A 24,442-nucleotide genomic window follows, 5' to 3' on the forward strand; every position below is an offset into this window, starting at 1 on the left:
AAGCAGTAGTAGTCATCACAGTAGCAATCTAGTCATAATATTGCCTTTCTCTAACTGCAGCACTGAGTCTGTGTAAATTTATAGTGCATTTTGTAATCAGAATTATCAAGTCAAGCACATAGCACATTGACAAGCCCAGAATATAATGCAAATTAGGCTGTATTAAAATGATTAATTGGAATTTAGAAATTGAATAAAAGTTGAGAATAGCCCTTAGAGCCTAGTAGTATATTTAATTAATCTGCTAATGGTTATTTACATCATATATAAAATTAATTAAATTGATAAGCATAGAACACAAGAACTAAATTTAGATATACAAGTTTTTGACAATAAAAGACAACGTATGAGAAAGATTACTTAGTATCTTAAATTTTTTTAAAGCATCATAAATCAAAAGGTGATTTTAAACTAAAATAACATTACATACATACTTGTGAGATTATGTTGTCCCTTGAGAATTGAAATGTTATGATTTGAAGGGGCCTATTTAAGCTTTTTTAGAGCATAGCATTCAGGGAAAACCTCAAAGCATGCTATTCTATAAAATACACTACAAATATATTATTTACTAGTAATGTGAATAACTATAATTTCTATCACTTTGAAGGTCTTCTTGAATTATATATTTTGACTAATCATAAAAAATAATTCTATGTTTTGCAATAACCCACAACAAATTAATTTTTTAGTGTTGCATTTCCTGAACAAATTTTGAGCTGAAATTTGAAAGTAGTAAAACCTTTTCTTGATTATGCAAAATATAGCATACAAAATTCTATCATAAAACACATGAACTTGAACTGTCAGAACCTATAGTATATGCGATTAATTTAGGAGCTTTGATCCGTGAAAGTATAGCATTTCAGAAAAGTTGACCAAATATGGGCTTATGTTCCCAAGAGTTAACCTACCAATAAAACCTAGACACATTTCCTAAAATGCCTTTTTAAGTATGTATAAAAGTAGTCGTGAAATTACTGAACCTGCAAATTTTAATTGAGAGTTTGTTGATCTTTCCAGATAGTGAGGATAGCACAGTAATTGGTATGCAGAAGCATGCAGAAAACTACCTTAACCTGAAGCAAAAAGGTTCAAATAAAAGATTTTTACAGTTACTTTGAACAAGATATAGAATATGTTTATATCATAAAATCTAACCAGTAATGTAACTACTAATTACAAAACCTATAATGGGCTGTCACCAAATGTGGCTCTTAAAGAAAGACAAAATTATAAACCATATACCATGAGCCACATGAGGAAGAGTGCGGTTATTCTGGGGCTGTGTTGTGAGCATATATCTATTATCCCCAGGGATGCTGAAGCTACTATATACAAAATATAACAAAATAAGAGTAAAAATAGTATCATTCTTTTATAAAAATTCCATCTGCACAAGAAAATAATATTTATGTGAACCAAGTCTTGTTTTCACTGGAAAGCACTAACAACTTATCATCTCTGGAATTAAGGAAAGAAAATCCTGCTCTCTGCTTATTTAATTTTAGAAGCATATATTGCCATGAAGAGTGGCCATGAAGCTTCTCAGAGCGACCACTGAAATGGTAATTTTTGGGAACTTCACTTTCATTAACTAGAGGCACAATATAATACAGTAGTTGAAAGTGAATCTAGAGTCAGAATACCTGGGTTCCTATCTGGGCTCTAGCTACGACACCTCAAACAAGTTACTTAATCTCATGTGTCTTCATCTGTAAAATGAGGATAATTATAGTACCAAACTCAGGGTTGTTGTAAAAATTACTAAATTAGCACAGATTAACTCATTTGGAACAGAGCCATGTACCTGGTAAAGACCAATAAATGATATCTATTATTGTATCATTTTACCCTCATGTATGACATAGGTAATTTTTAGTGTTGTTCCTATTTTAAAGATATGGAAATATAAGACATCAACAGAAACTGCTTGAAAATGCCTGTGTTACACATATTGTGCTTTTCTACTACACAGTGCTCTATCCTATGAGATAAATGAACTATAGGCATTTATTGAATGCTTGAATTCAGAATATTGCTTTAACTGGTTATGGCATTGTCAAGTGGTCAAGAGGTCCCTCAGCAGCAGTGCAATGGCTAATAAAGCCAGTGGGGTCACTATTGCAGCTAAGAGTGTTATAGGATTTTAATTAATACTGGCCCTGATATCAGTTCCCATACATTAAACCCAGCATACATGGGGTTAAAACTAAAAGCACTCATCCTTTTTCCCTGATTTTTGGTTACACTCATATGTAAATATCTGTTTCTTTAACCTTTGACTCCCTGAGCTTTACAACCAAATAGAAGGTAGCCTCATGCTGGGCTCATACTAAAGTTTTGGCTAATCATGAGTCCTTGAAGTTTATCACAGGGAAACTGATGTCCAGACAATATCAAGAAACTGAAGCTTCCCAGGCCTCAACTCCTCAGCTTCCTGACACCAGAATCCACCATCCACCACGGAGGCAGACAACCAAGGATATCTACCTCCAGATTCCCTTATCTCATATCCCCCTCCCAGCAAGCAGCCTCACAAGGCCAAACACAGGCTGGTGGGAAAGTGCCAACCAGAAAGGCCATATGCACCCCCTTCCTACAAGCAGTCGCATTCCTTAAAATCTTTAAAGCCCTTTCCCCACTTCTTAATAGAGAGCCAGCAGTCCTTAAGGCATTAGCCTGCTGCATGCTCCCTTTGCCTGCCAATGACAATAAAAGATGTTTTCCTTTTCACCCAAAACTCTCTTCTTGTTATTTGGATTGGCACCGAGTTCAGAGACTAAACTTTCGGTAACAATAGGTCGGCTTGCCACTCTTTCATAGATTTGGCTGGTAAGGCAACAGTAAGCCCAAATGGATTCAGTTTATTAGTTACACAGACAGGAAACACAAGATCAGCATAATGACATCTCCTGGAATCCCTTGTCCCACACGATGACACCAAGCCAAAGAGACAAAATGACAGATGGCATGGGTTTTAGGTCACTCTGCCATTGATGAGCTAACTCTAAATTATAGCCTGGCAGTTTTAAAGGCTTATACAGAAGCTTGCAAATGTACCCTAAGATGGGAGCAGCAAAAGTCCTGGCTCAACTGAAATTAAGGAGATGAATGAGAAACAGCCTGATGGCAACTCCTCACCAGGCTATTTATCTCCTATTATTCCAGAAAGAACCCCAGGACATTCTGCCAAGAGTCTGGTCAGAATGCAGAAAAGCCTCGCATATATGACCTACGTGGAAATGTACAAGGTCATCAGGGTGCTCACCACACAGCGGAGTTGTTTCCTGATAGGCTTGTTTTCCTTAAAAAATTTGATAGTAATACATGTGTAAAGAATTCTCACAAAATACATAGATTATGTGCAATTGGGTGAGGTGTAGATTAAAATGAATGTATATATACGCAATCTTCCATGTTCTAGCACAAGTAAAAAAGAATATTGATTTAGAAATTTTTTTTCCTATTTAGGCAAAACATTAACACCAAGCTATAATAGGTCAGATTACTCCATTTTTTCACATTAAGAAAATTACCACTTCTCTAATTATGCACACTTCTGGCCCAGCCCATTATTAAAACAGAGTTGGAAGAGCATGAATTAATGTTTAAAGCACAAGTAAACTCTTTGCAATTTGAGGTAGACTATTTGTAAATATACCTAGGAGAAAACAACCTGCAAAAGCTAAAAATATTCGGGCTCATTAGTAAAGCACACAGCAGTTTCAAATCTGTAATTATCTTACTGAATAAAGAGTCTACTCTTTCTTCTATTGTTTAAAAGGACACGTTCCACATTGATCTTTGAAGGCTGAAAATCAAAAATTTCAGATTATGTTATGAAAACAAATTCCATGGCCAGAGAACATGCGGGTAACTTGTTCTTTCCCTGGGTTTTTGAGTCAAATCCTAGCATCATTATATTGACTGACTAATTTCAATGATTATGATTTTTACTACCCTATTCCAATGTACAATGGGGATTCCTTTCTGCTTCAAATCTTCAGAATAACTAAATGATGCGGGGAACAGGAATTCACTAAGAAAAACTTAAATGTGCATATGTGTTTTAGTATGAAGGCCATTGCTGGGTCTTCAACTGAGGCGATGCAGAAGTAGAGAGAACTTTCATCTTTTCTTTCTTTCAACATACATGTTTGCAGCTGCCGTGGAGTTGGACAGGACCACTCCTTTGTGTACCTCTTTGCATCCATGTATTTATATATCAGTAGAAGAAACTGCTGGGAGAAAAGGTAATGAAACCCAGTATTCATCAACCCTCTATTCCAACTCTGCCTTTGAGGCTGACACGTATAAAAATGTGCCTGATAAACAAGAGTGGTCCTCGTTGAGACCACATTTCATGGGGGAGAAAATCTAAAACAGAATTCCTCATAAGCTTAGAAGGAGACAGGACCAGCAAGCTAGAGGCTGAGAGAAGTGCTGCACTGGGGCATTATCTACTGCTGCAGCTGCTGAAACCCATCTAGACTCAGCTACCTCGGAGCAATGGTCCATCTCGGATAAAGTAGTTACTTATGAATCTGAGTTGCCTTATGACCAAAGAGCTCTGACACTCAGGTTTCAGCCAGATTATCTGAAAGATACTTCTGGCTGAGTCTTACACAAAGCAAGCACTGTGTTCCTTCTCAAGGCAGAGGGTTTAGTAGAAACAAATGGCTCAGCTTTGTTTTTGAAGATTTTGGCTTTAACTTTGGCTTTTTTTCCCCAAGCAGTTTAATGGAGCTGCAACTCTGTGGGAACTTTATAGCAAGATTTTCATAGTCACTTATATAAAAATAACTAGCAAACACAGAATAAAACATATTATTTGATTTTACAACATGCTTTCCCATATGGTTTTCTCTCACAATAACTTTTTTTTAAAATTTTTTTAAAGATTTTTTTTTTCATTTCTCTTCCCAAAGCCCCCCAGTACATGGATGTATATTCTATGTTGTGGGTCTTTCTAGTTGTGGCATGTGGGACGCTGCCTCAGCGTGGTTTGACGAGCAGTACCATGTCCGTGCCCAGGATTCGAACCAACAAAACACTGGGACGCCTGCAGCGGAGCACGCGAGCTTAACCACTCGGCCACAGGGCCAGCCCCTCTCACAATAACTTTATCCTCATTTCAATGATAAGTTCTTGAGACCATAGTACTCAGAGACCTGTTCAAGACAACATAGCTAGTAAGTAGTAAGTCAGGACTTAAAGCCAGATCCTCTGACTTAAAATTCCAAAAATCTTTCTACAATGCCAATTATTTATAAGCAGGAGCATGAAGTAATTAAATAACAGTAACTCTGGGAGGTAGCTAATGCATGGATTAGGGATGATAGGAAAAGGAAGAAACACCTCCTAACAAGAGAGAGTTGAGACTACTAAGAAAATGCTCTGGATTAAGATGGAAGAGTCCTCTAGGTTAAAAAAATTCAGCATAAAGATATTTTTTCCTGCCTAAAATCATGGCATACAATAAGATTCAGACTATGAAAGAATGGTTGTTGAGAGCAGAGGTCTTTCACTTTGTACAGGAATTACCCAGGAGACTTCCATTTCTTATAGCTGTGTAGTTAACTAAAATTGAGAAACAGCAATTAGGAACAGAAATAGAAATAGAACAAGGAATAGAAATATGGTTATTAAGCCCTAGACAAGACAGAGGCTTATATTTTAAGGATTAGTATTGTGTCTTTGAAAATAGAGAAACTGCAACTTTTCTTCAATCGGAATACCAGCAGGAATCATACCAAGCCTCATTTACCAATGGGGCTTAAGTTTCAGGACCCCTCGTGTGCACAGGTTCCTTCCAAGGCGCTGTGCGTAATTTTACATTCATAACTTTGTATTATTCTTCTTAGAGAGGGCTTCCAAATTCTTTGAGCTTTGAGTACCACAAAACCTAGCTCCACCTCCAAAGCAACTAGTCCAGTCTGGGTCATCATGTAGTATAGACACAAATGATGTGGATTGGCAACAAACAGAAAGGATCATAAAGAAAGATGGGTGCCCAAGCCAGAACAAAGGCTTTAACTAAAGTTACTCCTGGCTAAAGGTGCTATCAATAAACTAGAGAGGACTGTTAATACTAAATCAGTCTTTTTTCTTTTTTGCTTTTCTTGTGCCTTCAAGTCCATTCCTACTCCTAGCAACCTTGTGTACAGCAGAGTGGAACCCTGCACAGTTTTTCTGCACCATCCTCTCACCTTCCAGCCCTACATAAGACAATGCTCTTCTGTATTCACAGGGTTTTCATGACCAATTTTTTCGCAAGTGGGTGGCCAAGTCCTTCTTCCTAGTCTATCTTAGTCTTGAAGCTCTGCTGAAACCTGTCCACCATGGGTGACTCTGCTGGTGTTTGAAATATCATTGGCATAGCTTTCAGTATCACAGCAATATGCAGACACCACAGTCTGACAACCAACAAATGGCTGATGTGGTTCCCTAATCGGGAACAAACCCGGGCTGCAGTGGTGACAGCAAGAATTTTAACCACTAGACCACCAGGGCTAGCTCTGTAGTTATGCCTGCATATATTACAAGATATACTCATGGTTAACACAACCAGTTCTTCTGGGGCTGAGTTCATTTCAAATAATTCTACGATTTGTATCTGTATTTTGGTTTGGATAATTTTTATATAAAAAGGCAGCTGAATCAAAGTGATTCACAGGCCCTGGAACCAGACTGAGCTGTGATTTTCTAAAATTTTTTTTTAAAGATTGGCCCTGAGCTAAGATCTGTTGCCAATCTTCTCTTTTTCTTCTTCTTCTTCTCCTCAAAGCCCCCAGTACATAGTTGTATATTCTAGGTGTACATCCTTCTAGTTCTGCTATGTGGGACGCTGCCTCAGCATAGCTTGAAGAGTAGTGCTAGGTCTGCACCCAGGATCTGAACCAGCAAAAAGCCCTGGGCCACTGAAGCAGAGCACTCAAACTTAACCATTCCGCCACAGGGCTGGCCCCTGAGCGATGACTTCTGATTCCTTCAGTTATCAACTACATGATATTTTATTTAACTCCTTATGCCTCAGCTTCTGAATCGATAAAGTGAGGATTATAATAGTGCCTACATAGGATTGCTGAGAGAATAAGTATGCAAAATCTTAGATCAGGGCTTGGTGTGTTCAGTGATCAACAGCTGATGTGATTCATTTCATTGCTTTCTCTTCGCTCTTCTCGAGTCATGGCTGCTTTCCCTCCCACACCCCCCCTCCTACTGGGCCTGGAGGTGAAGCAGGACCATTTATTGCTCATGATTGTTTATTCCTGTCCTCGCTCTAGGCTTCAAACACACATTACCAGACTGTACTTCCATTGCAGTCATCTACTACCACCTTCATTCCTTGACTGGATTTAAGCTCCTGGCTCATGGTCATTCTTTCAAAACATAATTTATGTCCTATTTTTTTGGTGCTTTCACTATTTCGTAATCCATTCACTTTCCCACTCTTTTATGACTATTTCATACCTTCATTTCTTTTCTCAAAGACGCAACGTGTCCTCTTCCATACTTCTCTCAGCTAATGATCTTGCCTCCGACTTCACAGAGAAAACTAAGGTAATTGAAAGAGAACTTCTTATAAGTTCCTACTAGCACAAGCTCCACTTGTGTTTGTGCCCATATCCTCTGCTTTTCTTCTGTGATCCATCACTTGGGGTGATCATTTGTGTTCCTAAGGTTTGTGCATTGTACAGCCTCTCTACTTGTACATTCCTTTTGCTTACACAAGGACATCATTGTACTAATTTGCCATCACTTCTCCTCATCATCAATTTCTTCTCCTCACTGGATCATTTTCATTAGCATATAAACATGTATTTTTCCCCATCTTATTTTAAAAAACCCTTTAATAATGTGATCAAACAGCAGCCATAATAGCAGGACATCTAGATTTTATATAACACTTAATAAATATAAAATGATGTACAAGCATCACTCTTGAAAGACTACGGTGAAACAACAACAACAAAAGTTTAATTAGAAACTAATCAAGTCTTTAGACCTAACTTGCTACTTATGTGACAAACACCAAGGGGGTGAGGGCAAAGTAAAAGTGGGAGAGTGGTATAACTGAAAAAGTTAAAAGACACAACAAGGAAACTATCAGAAAAATGTAGAATACGGAGTATTTTACATGACATTTGGCCCAGTCTCTTCAAAGCCATGTTACAGGAAAAAATAATAGACCAAAGAATCATAACAAGCAAATACAAGCCTGAACTTTGATTTGGATTCTAATTTTAAAAAAGAAAACAAGCAAAAAACAAAAAAAAAAAACCCCAGCTATATAAGACATTTGGAGGGAAATTTGAATATGGACTGTATGTTAAGTGATTCCAGGTGGTAATAATATTATAATTATGCAGGAGAATGGCCTTATGTTTAGAAATGCTATTAAAATATTCTGGGGTGAAATATCTGATGTCTGCAACATACTTTCAAATGTTGTAGGAAAAATAATATAAAAACAAATATGACAAAATTTCAACAATTGTTAAATCTCAATGGTATCTATATGGACATTCTGTTCTTTCATCTTTGGAGCACATTTGAAAAATTTTACCATAAAACGTTGAGGGAAAAAGCTCTCTTGATCCAACATTCCCCTCCAACTACCGTTCATTACAAAGATATTCTTTTCAGCAAAACTCCTCAAAGGAGTTGTCTAGATTCACTCTGCAATTCTCCCATTTTCTCAAACTTTCATCCTGTCATTTCACTGAAATTGCATTTTTCAAGCTCACCAATGACTTCCGCATTGCTATAGCTATTCACACCCCTCATCTTACTTAAACTTCAAGCAGTATTTTGGGGTGGGGAGTACTCCTTTCTCCTTGAAACTCTTCACTTAGCCTCTAGGACATGAATTTCTATTTGTTTTTCTCCTATGTTACAGGCTCTTCCTTCTCAGTCTCCTTTACTGCTTTTTTTTTTTTTTTTTTTTTTTAATCTCCCAGATTTCTAAACACTGATGAGCCCCAGGGCTTGGATTCTTCTCAGTCTATACTTACTCCCTGGCTTATCTCATCCAATCGCTTGGCTTTCAATAGCATCTATATGCTGAAAAACTGGAAATTTTTTCTCAGCCTGGACTTCTCCCATGATTTCCAGATTGTGTATTCAGTTGGAATCCTCCTCTGTCTGGATCCTGAAGACCATGCCACAGGAGTAGTGGGTATTTCTCCTTATTCTCTCTCTTTGGTATACACAAGAAGAGATTGGCTCTTGGAATAGTCTGAGGTCTGGCTATGATACAAAAGCAGTGGAAAGGCATATCAAAGAGGAGTTCTGAGAATTCTGATTGGAAAGCCAAGATTCTGCCTCTATTGGAGATGTTACACTAAATTGATTCCAGGAATGGCATCTAACTAGGCAATAACTGTGGTTGCATATAATGAACAAAATAAGGAGGAGTTTATAATCAAACATGCTGAAGATCTCTAGCACAAATATTCTTTGGTTCTTAAAACTGCCCCTCCTTTGCAATTTCACTGCTCTGCCTCGCGAGCTTATATATATAGGATACTAGAACCCCTTCATAATGGATTTACTTAATTTCAGTAGAGCAAAACGAAGGTAGGGAAAACCAAATTCATCATCCATACATGTAAATATCTGAAAGATCTTGTAAAATATAAACTGGGCCATATTATTCTTTTGCTTAAAGCATCTTAATGGGTATCAATTACTCCTTAACATAGCATACAAGTTTCTCTATCATTCAAACTCCATCCACCTCTCGTTTGTCCAGCTCTTATCCTGTTGCAACAAGCAATGATAAATGTTGTGTTTTCAGCTTCAGGTTTCCTGAAGACAGAGTAGGCCTTCTAATTTGGTCTGTATGTGAAAGAATAAACTTACGCTCATTCATGCTCAATTAGTAGGGCCTCTTTATGACAATGTAAAAGTCAGGCAATGAGCACTATATCATCTTGGGCACACAACTACTTACATGAGATAACTTCTCTGTATCTCATTGGTCTCATCTGTAAAATGGAGATGATAATGATACTTTTCTACGTCATACTTGCTGAGAAGATTGAATGGGTTAATACATGTAAATCACTTAGCACAGTGCCTGGCCATAGTAAGAACTCAATAAACTTAAAGATTATTTATTGTATCTCCATTTTATAGATGGGGGTTAGAGGGGTTAAATATCTTGTTCAACTTGCCACAACCACTAAGTTTTAAGCCATGATTTGAACCTAGAGTGTCTTTCTCTGAAGTCCAGACTCTGTACCATATGGATTATTACAGAGTTGCTACTTATTGATCTATTAATTCTAATAAAACATATATCCAAGTTTCTGAACAACAACAGAAAACTGTGTGAAATAAGAACTATCTATCATTGTAGGGAATGTGGTGTTCATGAATTGATTAAAAAGCAGAAAGAAGAAAGTGTCAACTACACATTGACTACACCTGTAATTGAACTGGGACTCAGAAAAGAGCTACAGAAACACTCAGACCCGAAATCGATTTGCAGACACATTAATTTTACCTGTTTGACTTATGTTATATCCTTTGCTAGGGAGCCTTCTCCACCTTTTCTATTTGGCAAAATCCAGCTCGTTTTCACAAAAATGTCATTTTTGAGAAGCTGTTCACTATCCTTCTAGAAAAAAAAAAATTATTCCTCTCTGCTATAGTATGAGTTTTATTTCTTATTCTCATCTCGTCTCATGATGTCATAATTAGTCTTAGGTATTAATTTCCCATTACAATAGAGTAGGGGATCCTCAATGAGAGAGGATCATATTTTTACCTTTACCACCCAACTCAGTGCTCACTAAATATTTGTTGAATTGGATTGACTTAACTTTTGGTTGAGTGGTAGAACAGTTAAATATATAAAACCCATCAATGTGTCTTAGTGAAATTACTAATAGCTAATTCCTCTTTGTTATGTCACCATCACCTAACAACATGCTAAACATCGTTGTCACTCAAACTAAGTTTGGTAAGTTAATGAGTAAAGATTAAATTTCAAAAGGCTGAGTTTAGAGTTTCCCAAAGTTAAGATGTTGGAGAGCTTGATGAGAGAAAGCTGACCCATTAATATGAACAGCACTTATTTTCGAAAGTGGAGGGGAGATGCTCCTAAGCTAGGAAAAAAATCATAAGCAATAGATATCAAAGTTCTTAAAACTTTTCAATGTTGCATCATCATCCATGTTCAAAGAAAAGGATAACTCTAACCCTAGCTAGATCATCTCACAATATTCATTGACATTTGATCCTTGTTATTTTTATTAACATTTCTATGGACACAGCGTATAACTTGAATTAAAAAGTTTCATAAAAGCCTTCAAAATTTGGAAATGAATTAAATATCATAGAAATATTTATCCTGAAAATTAAGTAAACAAATTCAAGGAAAAATTCTGTGGGAAATTCTATAATTTTACTTTTACTCTTCAAACCATTCTCTTTTTCCCCTGAAGAAAAAAAAAACAACAACAAATAATGTTCACAGAATGGAAATATGCTTTTCAAAATGATCACGCTACTTGACTCTGTGCCACTATTATAACTCTGGAAAAATTCAAATAAACAAAGTATGAAGTAAAGAACATGGACTACAAGATTTGGAAGATAGACAAATCCATACTTTACTTACTAGCTGTGACACTTAATGTGAATCACTTCACCTCTCTGGACATTGCTTTTTCAATATAGATAGCGGAAATATTACTACCTACCCAATAAAGATTATTGTAAGGAGTAAATGAGAGAAAAATCTTATAGTACCAGGCGCACTGCCAGGTACATGACAAGCACTCAACAATGTTATTTCTCTTCTCTCTCCATTATAGCTTTTAGCAGACTACTAACAGGCTGAAAATTCTTTAAAGACATGAGTTCCATATCTAGGGTATTTGGTTTTGACTAACCAACAACTCACAAATCCCTTGATGCTCATTAAACCTCAGCAATTTGCATGCCGTCTTTATTCCTGCTTGATTCTCTTTAGGTATTTCTTTGTACATTTGTTTGTTTCACTTTTATGAGAAAGGCATTATGAGATCAGTAAATGAAATATAATCAATGAGGATGTTTCAGGGGAGGGGAGCAGAAAAAGGAAGGAAGAAAAAAAGACAGAGAGAAAAAGGAAGGAAGAAGAAAGAAAGAAAAGACAAAACATGATACAGTCAATAATGATATCCTTGAAATTGTACCTAAGGAAAAAAACCTGTAATGGAATGTTAATGTTTCTCCAAGGTCACAGGAAAATGTGGACTGCGAGGAACCTCATTATAACATTATTGGCTTCATCAGTGGATCTCAACCTTTTGTTTTAACCCCACACACCTGAGGGTAATACAAAGTGTCATCATGATCATGACTGACTACTCCAGTGATCTTGTTTTCTGGGGAAGAGTGGTTGGGTTGGAGTCGGGTAGGAGAGGAGAGGCTCTTAGCAAGGGAGTGGAGGGTTAGTATTTTATAAAACTCACCTGTTTTTATTTTCCTTCATTTCAAAGGAAGAAAGTAGGATGCCTTTTAAACTATCATGGAGTGAACATCGAATGAATATGTATTAGATGAATAAAAGAATTTGGGATAAGGTGGCATACACAGTCTAGACCATAATCAGAAGAGTTTTTCTACAAATTTTCCAAATAGAAAAAGTTATAACCCAGTTTTCCCTTTACAGGTGGAGGGCGATGATATGGTGGTGAAGCCCTCGTATGGTGTTTTATCCAGGCAATTGACATGAAGTGCTTTCAAATACTATGATTAAACAAATGGGAAATTATCTTACATTATGATAAAAATAGGACAATATCCGAAAAAAAAATCAAAAGTTTCCCAGAACAAACAAAACCTAGGAATTCTTCTGGAAAATAGTGATCCGATTCAGTTGAGATTCCAATTTTACACAATAGGACAGGCTGCAGAATTCTGTAGCCAAGCATAATAAAACATGAATTAGTCCAAATTCAGAAAGGTAGAGTAAAATGCCTGAAATAAAAACTATCCATCACCTTTTGAAACACAGTCTTTGTAGACTGATTAAAATACACGAAGAGAAAAATGTTACCTACACATTGCACATACCAATAATTGAACTGGGACTCAAAGAGAGCTACAGAGAGAGTACTTGGATACAATGCAGAGATGTATAAAAATGGCTTATAGCCAGAAATTTAGTTTGTGGGAGGGTTAATAATCCCCTAATTCTTTTTCTTTAAAACACCTGCTTGAAGGGCAATATTTAACTTCTGCAATTAACTTCCGCAGGCTCTAAGTTCATTTTTTCTGTGTTTTCTCAGTAATTTACCTTGACATTTTTATGATTACCAAGGCTATTGTTTGTTTCAGTAAGCACACTTCTCATACCTCACTCATATGTCCCTTCTTGATTCTGGATTTAATTTATGATGCTTCTTTTATAACATTATGTTGCCTTCGTGGCAACTGTCTGGGTATAATAAACAAAGAGGATGCCTTCAGTTGCTCTATCCTGCAGTGAGGGAGCTGTATTTGAAATTGGTAAGTTTGAGCTGAAGACAAAACAATTAAAAACCAGAAATAATGATGAAAAAAATGAAATTCGTTTATTACACACCCTTGATTAGGAGCTGAATGCATTTACTAGGCAGAATAATCACAGTTCTGCTCTCCTAGACTCACCCTACACCTACCCCCATTGGTGCCACTGAACTGAAGGCTCATTGGTTCCTTAGCACAATGTACTGTTACTGATTGATAGTTCTAGTCCAATCCACCGTTCTTTTGTCTGTTTTCAAAGCCTAAGGTACATTTGAACATATCTTAGCTAAGGGCATTACCAGATGACAAACAATAAAACGATTTATTAGGAATCAACCTCTGTACTAATGACATATTTTTGCTATTGTTTTTGATATTATGAGGATGAAATGGAAAAAAAATCTATACACCCACAAACACAAAACAAATAGACATGTGGACTTTATAAAAACATAGAATTGGAAGTAATTTTAAAATCTATTTGCCTAATGTAACAATGACCTTTATTCCCAGTTTCAAAAGGCTTTTTAGGTTCTGTCAGTCTGGTGCAACTTCAATTAAATTCTACCCTCTCCTGAGACATGGCATCAAAATCTAATTCGGTTACAAGTAGCAATAACATTTAATTATCTCCTCCAGTTATCTACACTGCCAAATGATAGGATTTCCTGAGAGCCACAGATGTCACTGCTGTAAGCAAGAACCAGTTTAGGGATATGTACAGAATATCAGAACCACACTGGCTTATTTAACGCTTTTATTCTTTTTTTTTTTTTTTTTTAAAGATTTTATTATTTCCTTTTTCTCCCCAAAGCCCCCCGGTACATAGTTGTATATTCTTCGTTGTGGATTCTTCTAGTTGTGGTATGTGGGACGCTGCCTCAGCGTGGTTTTGATGAGCAGTGCCATGTCCGCGCCCAGGATTCGAACCAACGAAACACTGGGCCGCCTGCAGCAGAGCGCGCGAACTTAACCACTCGGCCACGGGGCCAGCCCCTTAATGCTTTTATTCTTTATGGCTCATATTTATATACATCAGAAATTTGCTCCCAATCTAACCTGCTGCAAATACTGTTAATATATTTCCCTAGGGAAAATAACTTACCCTTCCTGTGCCTCAACATCCTTATTCAAATCTCATAAAACCATGCTGGGCATATAGTAAGTACACAGCAAATATTAGCTTTTATTATTACCTCAGGTAAAATATTTCTTTTCTGGCACTAAAATGTATTAGGGACCAGTCACTTCTAATTAAGTAAAGCTATATTAAGCTAAACAGCAAAATTAGTTTGTCTAATGACAAAGTTGATGAATTTACCCTTTCTAGGTTAATATTACAGTATTTATTTTTCTTTAAAAGACTACTTAGAGCTCTAATCATTTCCCTTTCTTTCAGCATGTTTCCCAATATGCCTATTTTAAGTTTATTAGGCAGATGAAGAAAGCATATTCTCTAGGTATTTCTGAACTTGGGAGTGTTCTCCACGAAACCAAGAAAAGGTCACTCAGAGGTCAGAGAGAAAACAAGTTCCCCTGGTCCTTTTGTAATTCTTTGTGGTGAAGAGACCCTCAATATTGCAATTGCTTCAAGGACATGACCCTGAAGCAAAGATTCTGATAAATACTCCACTTTTTGCCTCTGTTCTGTAACTTAACTCCCTAAATAAGTCTGTGTCCTCTATGTAATCCCAAAACTACCTCATCTTCTAACCTTACAATTAGCAGGCAGATTCTGGCTTGCAACAAGATGTATAGTCTGAGCATAAAGACATACGTGGGGAATAAAGTGTTTTTAGGAGTCTGCTATTCTAAATCGCCAAAAAATTCAAAAATTTTTGTCCAAAGAAATCTGAGACTCTAATAACACAGAAGATCATTTCAACGAAAGTATGCACATGAGTGAATCAGCATTGTGGATAGGTCTACTCTGATTAACTTGGTTCGTGATCACATGCTGAACTAACTTTACACTGTCCTGTGTTCAGAATGAACACTTGTGATGTGCCAACATTTATGGTAGACACACAGGAGGCACAAAGAGAACTAAGAAACAGCCTCCACCTTCAAGGGGCTCACAGTCATCAGATAAAACAGCATGTATTAACTTGTCAGTTACAGTATAAAAAAGTAAGTTCAGAAACTTATCTACTAATGGACCAGTTAGATTACAAAAGGCTCTCCATAAATCTGTTTACAAATCCCAAATGAATGAGAAGAGTTTACGTTCACAGTCCTCGATGTAATTCCATTAAATAGGAAATATGTATTGGTTCTTCCCATGCCTGAGGATACTTAGTTTCTATCAGGCACATTTTTTTTTCCTCCTTTTCATTTCATTTTAAAAAAAAATTGAGTCAACTATTCTTGTTGAGTTCTGAATTTTACTAGATATTGGGGAAGAATTTATTCCACATATAGGTACAACATTTTCAACATTCAACAACATAAAACAACATTCAACATTTTCTCATCATATTCAATTTTTACAAATTTTCATATGTTTTGTTTCTATCATAAGCCTCTTCTTAGTAGTCTTTTTAGGTACCTTCATTGTTTGTTGGTTGGCTGATTTACTTATTGGACTTGAGGGATTGCATGTCAATATCCACAGAGCAAATGCATTATAGACTAAAGACTAATTTGGTAGCCCAGGCTGAGATGGCAATTCAGTCTTACTGGCATTAGGCTGAACTGACCATGTTTCCCTCTGGAGTACAGCCTTGATCATATAAATTAAAGTTAGTAAGTTGAAAGTCTGAAAATAAAAACAGCTTTGTCTATATTATGTATTCATTTATCAATTCAACAAATTTACTGAAAGCTTTCTATATGTTAAACACTGTTGTAGATAAAAAGGCAATTCAATCCAGCATTATGAGTCCCAGAAAGGCGAAATACGGAAAAGCTCATGCAAGCTATAGGAAGGAGATCTAACACACTCTTTGAAGGTCAAGAAGGGCTTCATATCAGGATGGGTAAATAAGGTGCGTCTGAAGAATGAATTGGTTTGGCCAAATTATGGGATGAGGCTGGAGTTAAGAGGGTAACACGCAGAATTTATCTTGAGGGTGATAGAGAACAATGGAAGAATTTTAAGCAAGAGAGTAATATCATCAAAGTGGCATTATAAGAAATTCATTCTGACTAAGATTTGGTTTGAGGGAAATGGACAAGAATGGAGACTATTGTGCTGTTTGGGATGTTACAATAATATAGATAGATAATGACAGATAACAAGTGTCTTGAAATAGGGTAGGGTTATAGGATGATTGAAAGCTCAACATATTAAAATGCAAAGGCTTCTCTACCTACTGAACAATCCTTTCAGTGTGTTCTCACTGTACCTTTGTAAGCACCTTCTTAAGATAAAGAAATTATTTGTTAGCTTGTGCCAACACAAGCGGAAGATGGATCTTTTGCATGCATTAGACCTGAACACATCCTTAACATCTTAAAGTGCGGAAAGTGCCTGGTATGTTTGGGAATGGCATGTAGCAGCTTGTGACTCTATTCCAAGATGCATATAGGGGAATGATTAGAGAAGACGCTAAAGCCAACCTAAGAAAGGACTTAAGGAATTTCAACTTTATTCAATAGGCAATGAGAATTCACTTAGGGATTTAAGCAGAGAATAGACAGATGAGCTGGTCTTTCTAAAGATAACTGGTATAGTTGAGAGATTTTAAGGCAAACTTCCCATAATACCTACCTTCTAGCATTCATCCCTTAGTGCAATCCCCTCCCCTTGAGGTGAACAGGAATTATGACTTGCTTCTCATTACTCCTGTGATTCTATTACATTATATAAAACTAAATTTTGCTAGTGACTCACTAAAGAGACTCACCTTGCTGGCTTGATGAAGTAAATAGCTGTGTTGGGGAAGTCCATATGGTAAGGAACTATGGATGGCCTCTAGGAGTTGAGGAAAGAACTGAAGCTCTCAGTCCTACAACCACAAGGAACTGATTACTTCCAATAACCATGTGAATTTGGAAGAGGATCCTGACCCTCAGGTGAGAATTCAGCCCTGGTCAACACCTTGATTGCAGCCTTAAGACCTTAAGAAGAGGACCCAGGTAAGTCATGCCCAGACTCTCCACAGAAATCATAAGAAAGCAAACACGCTATTTAAAGCTGCTAGGTTTGTGGGTAATTTGATTCATCAATAAAAAACAAATATAACCAGTAACACTATTGAAGATAAATTAGATGAGGGAAATTTGGAAACAGGAAGTCCAGTTGGAAAGGAGGAGGAGGTAACACAGTGAAATTACACGTTATTGCTAAAACATGAGCATTGTAGTCAGAAAGCTGCTTTCAAGCTCTTTATCAAGTTATGTAATTAATCTAGCTATTTTCTAAAATGAGATAATAATAATATATTTTCTCAAATGGTTTTTAAAAGGAATGTGTGAAGGGAAATGTATATATGTGGTTTAGCACAATGCCTAGCACACGTTACTATTACTGTGCTGTTATGTTAATCTTTATGAGGAACAATAAGAGCTGGACTAGGATAATGGTAGTGAGAATGGAAATGGTGATAAATTTGAGCAATAGCTTTAGGTGGTAGGTCTCAGTGATTACACCAATAGAAAGAGAGAGAGAGAGAGAGAGAAAGGAGGGAGTGAAAGATGACACAATTTCTATCTTGGATGACTGGATGAGAATGATATCATAACTAAAATAAAGAATGCAGAAGGGAAAGCTAATCTGGCTGAGGAGATAATGAGTTCTGTTTTGGCATGTGAAGTCAATGTGCCTGTGGGAGGATATCCATATGGAGAGGTCCAGTGTACAGCTGGGAACACCGACTCAGTACTCGGAAGAGGCCTGGCTATATGGAAGGGTTTGGAGATGGTTGAGAAATAAACTACATAAGTGCTCACACACATGCACATACACACATAATCTTAACATTCTTTCTGCAAAAACAAGAGAAATCTTTTCTCTTAGAAATAATTAAATTATGTCCTACTTCAATAAACAGAGCCCAAGACAAAAAAAAAAATAAAGAAGGGGAAAAGGATTCTTTCTTATTTCCTTAAAGAATGAATGACTAGCATATTCTCAAACACAAAGGGGATATTTAAGTTGACTGAGCCTGGTAAGTCTGTTGCAGAGGTCAGCAAACTATGGCCCCAGGGCCACAGGCAGCCTGTTGTCTGCTTTTGTAAATAAAGTTTATTGGAATATAGATGCACCTATTCATTTATATATTGTCTATTGCTGCTTTCACAATACAATGGCAGACTTTACTAGTGTGACCAAAACTGTGTGGCCTACAGAGCCCAAAATATTTACTATCTGGCACTTTACAGAAAAAGTTTGCTCACCCCTGCTCTATTGCGTAAAAAAATGATAGTCCTCCAAAATACTGCATCAATAAATAAGGTAATAAAAAAACACCACCTGGAATATCAGAACATTGCTCTAAATGTTTTAAGACTTGGTTTTGGGCATAGTCTTTCATTCATTACTTGCAACCTTTCTGAGCAGAATTTTCTCAACTGTCAAATAGGAATACCAACTCTTCTGCTTACTTCGTAAGGTTAAAAGCAAGAAAATCTTTAAAAAAAACTACAAAGCACTGAACAAGCATAAGTTAATATTATAGATTTTTTTATATTGTCAAATCTTGAAATCAATGCACCCAGTCCTAATTATATAAGAAAAATATAAATATACATTTATGTATATAACTTATCAGAGCACTTTTCTACCTAGTTTTTTCTCTTATCTTTACAAGAAATATTTGGGTTGAGTAGAACTCATATTGGCTTCACCACTTCCAGAAGAGAGAAGGACATAAAATTAAGACATTTACTTAAAGTCACCCAGCTAATTAATGGTAGCGTCAAGAGCAATTCAAGCCTCTTGATTCTAATTTACTTTCTATAGGGCTATGTATCTACAATGCTGACAAACTCCATAATTCAGTCATATCTGGTATGCATGTGTGGGTATCTGATGTATATTACTTGAGTATAGAAAGCTAGGAGGCTGAGACAAAATAAACAGAATTTATTTAAAGACGAATTGTCTCTTCAAATGTATTTTTTCTTCTTTAATGTTTTTGAATTTTTAATAAACTTTCTATTTTAGAATACTTTTAGATTTACAGAGAAGTTACAGTGATGATGAGAGAATTCCCATATTTGCTGAGTCATGTTTCCCCTACTGGAATTCATTTTTAAACTAAATAATAAATAACTATCAGCGTATATCATCTAAAAAGTCAGAAAGGTGAGAAAAATATGTGGATGTGTAATGTACAGTTATTATTTTTCTCATTTGACTTATGATTAAGGCAAGATGTCCTTACTTGTCCAAGGTCAGATAAAAAAAATAACACATAAAATTAGAAATAAAAGTAGATGTGTTAAATGGGAGATTATGAAGATGAATGAATTAATGTCTTTAAAATGACTTCAAAATGTGTGGGCTTCTGAAAATGCGTGGACTCCTGCCTAAAGACAAATCATTACTAATATTTAACTTGCTAATCTACTTTCCAAAACAACATGTTCTTTCATTAGCTCCTTGTTTATTTGCAACATGACCTGGCTTGGTTCCTGGTATATTTGGAAGCTGAGCGAAGACATACAATTTTTTTCTTGATTTAGAAACATGATGGTGAAAATGCCAGTGTTTTTTGCAATGTGAAGTTTAGAAAAGGAAATCATGTACTTCTTTCTTTCTTTCTTTCTTTTTCTTTTTTTGGTGAGGAAGATTGGCCCTGAGCTAACCTCTGTTGCCAATCTTCCTCCTTTTTTTTTTTCTTTGCTTGAGGAAGATTGTCACTGAGCTAACATCTATGCCAACCTTTCTCTATTTCATGTGGGATGCTGCCACAGTGTGGCTTGATGAGTGGTGCTAGGATCAGAACCTGTGAAACCCAGGTGCTAAAGCAGAGTGCATGAACCACCAGGCTGGTCCCACAAGTACTTATTTGTTGACCAAAAACAGGACAGTGTTTCTTATTTTCAAAATAATAAACTTTCTCATACTTTTTTTTTTGTCTCTTTAGCACTTGCTTGCCACATAAAAGGTGACCAGATATCCATTTCCTTAGAAACATGGCTCTCCAGGACAATCACTTAAATATAAAATATCGTTACCAAAATATCATTTTACCTGTTAATTATTTTTCTTTTCCAAAATGTAAAACATAATTATATAGTCTATTATTACCTTTTTTTTGAAGAAGAAGTTTGGCCCTGAGCTAACATCTGTGGCCAATCCTCCTTCATTTTGTATGTGAGACACTGCCACAGCATGGCTTGATGACCAATGTGTAGGTCAATGCCCAGGATCAGAACTCTTGAACCCTGGGCCACCAAAGCAGCATGCAACACCAACCACTATGCCACTGGGCCAGCCCGTAGATATGCATTTTTTTAAAGATAAAACTTCCATCTTGATCCCTAAGTAGTAAATGAAATTATACGTGTGAAATAATTAGGTAGCACACTAAATGTTTTCATCTCCTCTTTTTCTTCTTCTCTTTCCTCTCCTGCTGGTCGGTGAAAATCACTTCTCACAGCTATCAATCATTATGGCCCTTAGGAAAATTGGATGTTCCGTGGTGGAAAGAGTTGCAGGCACAATAGTAAGGGAGTAAGATTTCTTGAGCAAGTGTCACGTGTTGAGCAGTGCATTAGATGGTTTACATGTCTTCTATTGCTTAGAGCTATAGTCTATCTTGCATCATGGATGTGATTATTCACATTTTACATTTGAGGAAACTTGGCAGGAAACAGAGCTGAACAACTTCCCAGAAGTCACACAGCTTAAGAAAGCCTGGAGTGTAACCATGAACCAAGTGCCTGCAATGGAGGCCACTACTTGGGGAGAAAAATCCTGTTTCTGCATGAGTGTTATGCTCTCAATTTATATCAAGATTCTTCTTCTGGGGACCGGCCCGGTGTGCACGTCCCGCTTCAGCAGCCTGGGGTTCGCCAGTTCAGATCCCAGGTGTGGACACAGCGCTGCTTGGCAAGCCATGCTGTGGTAGGCATCCCACATATAAAGTAGAGGAAGATGGGGACGGATGTTAGCTCAGGGCCAGTCTTCCTCAGCAAAAAGAGTAGGACTGGCAGCAGATGTTAGCTCAGGGCTAATCTTCCCCCTCGACCCCCCCACAAAAAAAAAAAAAAGATTCTTCTTCTGCCGCTACTCATTTCCCGCACTTAAATAACCCTGACAAATGGAACATGGTCCAAGAAGTTTCCTCTAAGTAAAACACAGGACAGCATAGGGAGTTCTCTGAAGCCAAGTATCAACCATAATTAAGGGCAGATTTCGTCCCAACTTTACTGAAGTCTCCAGACAGACAGTGGTGTGCTGCTGCAAACCAAGCACAAGCCTAGGACTTGAAACGTAACAGTCGTGGCTCTGTCCCTAAGCTTGAGTGCAACCCAGTATTTATTACTCATCTAACATCCAGAATTAAGATAATTTTCAGCAAATTCTACCAAGAGACCATAAGACACTAAACAATTTATACACTAAACATAGAATCAAAATTAGACATATGTAAACAAAAAGTAAGTTTCCAAAAATGAGCTTCGGTTATCAGTCACCTTACCGTCCAAAGTCAGGCACCTTCTTATATAACCTATGTATACGTAAGTCATTTTAGTAAATGTTAGCATTAGTTTTACACTTGACATAAAATTTAAAACCTCATCTATGGTTTGTTCTGGGAATGTATCCATCATTTGCAACCTTGAGCCAAGGAAAGACCATCTAGATTCCAAATAATGGAAAAGGAAGCAAACTTTTGGAATCCAACCTACTTCTAACTTGGCCACTGTCTGTAACATAAGCTTTCTAAGAGGTTGGCAATACTGCAGACTAGACAATGGTTTTTACACAAGTATGGAACAGAGAATTGGCATTAGAGATACATGGAGTGAAAAGTACAAAGAGTCTAAGAAGAAATAAAAACTGTCCAAATAAACTAGCATTGCTTAAACTGGGCCTGTTCATATGAATAGTGACAAATAACGTGCATTTTCTGTGACTAAAGACTGTGAACTTTGAAAAGATAAAAAAAATAAGAAATATATACATATGCATATGTGGAACCAGAGATACAAAAAGGAACACATTTACTCTAAAGCATAGGCAAAGCAGTGAAGGAAAGTTGAAAGAAAATTAGAGAAGTAAAATTTTTAAAGTCATTCTCTTTGCAGGATTATTTCTCCCTGTCTTGTAACTTAAATGTATACCTACAGTGGAATTTATTAAGGTCAATAGACTTAATTGTAAATTTCAATAAGCTTAAAAGCAAGTACAGCTAATTTGAAAACGGGGAAAAATTCCCATGGCAATAACTCTGCCTTCTAAATTTGTCCACAGTATGATTTTATTTCATCCTTCCCATTAAAGATTTAGGCATAAATAAACTCAAAATATTTTAATAAAACAAAACTAGCTTGAAGTTACTTTTTCTGCAGTTGTATTTTCATAAACACACGCATTAAAATTTATTTAAACATGGATTAAACCTTAAAAATGTATATGCAAGCAATTTCTTCTCAGCCTGTAATAGCTTGGCATGCATTTGGTATTTTGAGAGAAAATATTAATTAACTCTACATCACTTAGAGTCCTTCAAGATTCACCTTTCTCTAGACCTTTTTGAGATAAAACCATCTAATAGAGAAAAGTTGAGTTTTGGGATGAGAAAAATTGTATACAAATCATGATTCTGCCACTTACAACTGTGATGATCTTGAGCAAGTTACTTAACATCTCTAAGGCTCAGGTTCTTCTGATGAAAAATGGGATTAATAATAACAGGATTATAGTAAGGATAAATGACATAACTTTATATAAAAGAACCTAGTAGGCCATCATAAATGTTAGTGTTTCATAAAATGGAATTCATTCCCTACTATAATTGGTTTTATAAACTAGATTGATGGAATGGATAGACAGCAGACTATACTCAACATAATAAGAGTTCCAATAACATCTAAATTCTGAATCCTTCCTATATTCCAGGAATTGTACTGGGTGTCTGAATGACATGGCTAATCTCTTTTAATCCTCATAACTAATTCATAACAATGAGTTAGGTGCTACTGTTGTAACCATTTTGCAGATGAAAAACATGATGTTTGAAAAAATGAATTAACCCAATATCAAATGACCAGGGTATAAACCCAGGCACTCTGCACCCCTGGCTTGAACCATTCCCATGGTTCTCATTAACTGGCCTTTGAAAATATTCACACCAAACAAAAATGGAAATGAGGGCAATTCAGCTAAGGAGGGAAATTCCAAATCTGGTAACAGCAGGGAATAACAAAAAGCAAAACATAAAAACTCAAAAAGCAAACAACAAAAAAACCCAGAAGGACTGCACCCTCCATAGCTTCCTGGAAAAGATGTTCTGAGAGTGTGACTGCTCATGGCCTCCCAGGTTCATGCCTCTGTGGTTACTTGTGCCATTTCTGTAAAAGTCTGTGATTTTAAAAATAAATTCCATCTGTTATATATCCACTTGTCTGTTATAAAACCCACAAGGGCTTTGAAAACAATCTCATCACTATAAAAGCCTTCAAACTCAGATTAACCTTGAAGATTATATTTTTTTATTTGATTTGGGGATCCACAGGAATTCCCACATTCTGTGTAATGGACAATATATTGAATAAGGCTTGAAGGTATCCTCTTCATTCTCATTTTCATCTGGGCATTTTGCCTCCATAGAAAAGGACAAGGTATTGAACCACAGATCAAATCTTTACCAATTTGCCTGATTTTGTAGCATAACTTACACAGATCTGTGACCCACAATCAAATTTACAATTAAAGTAAATTTAAATACTTTTGAGAGTTTTAATAGCTTTATGAAATAATTATAAAATGACCATTTGCATCTTGTTCTATCATAAAAATAAGTACTGATAA

The 24,442-nt window shown here is 36.4% G+C and overlaps 1 protein-coding gene across 7 annotated transcripts in view; it reads right to left on the reverse strand.

The window, feature by feature from the left end:
• Positions 1 to 24,442, reverse strand: part of CSMD3 (CUB and Sushi multiple domains 3) — a 1,186,048-nt gene that overhangs the window by 339,802 nt on the left and 821,804 nt on the right. The window lies entirely within an intron of this gene.

The sequence above is a fragment of the Equus caballus genome, chromosome 9 (genome assembly GCF_041296265.1).
Source record: "Equus caballus isolate H_3958 breed thoroughbred chromosome 9, TB-T2T, whole genome shotgun sequence".
NCBI classification, from domain to species: Eukaryota; Metazoa; Chordata; class Mammalia; order Perissodactyla; family Equidae; genus Equus; species Equus caballus.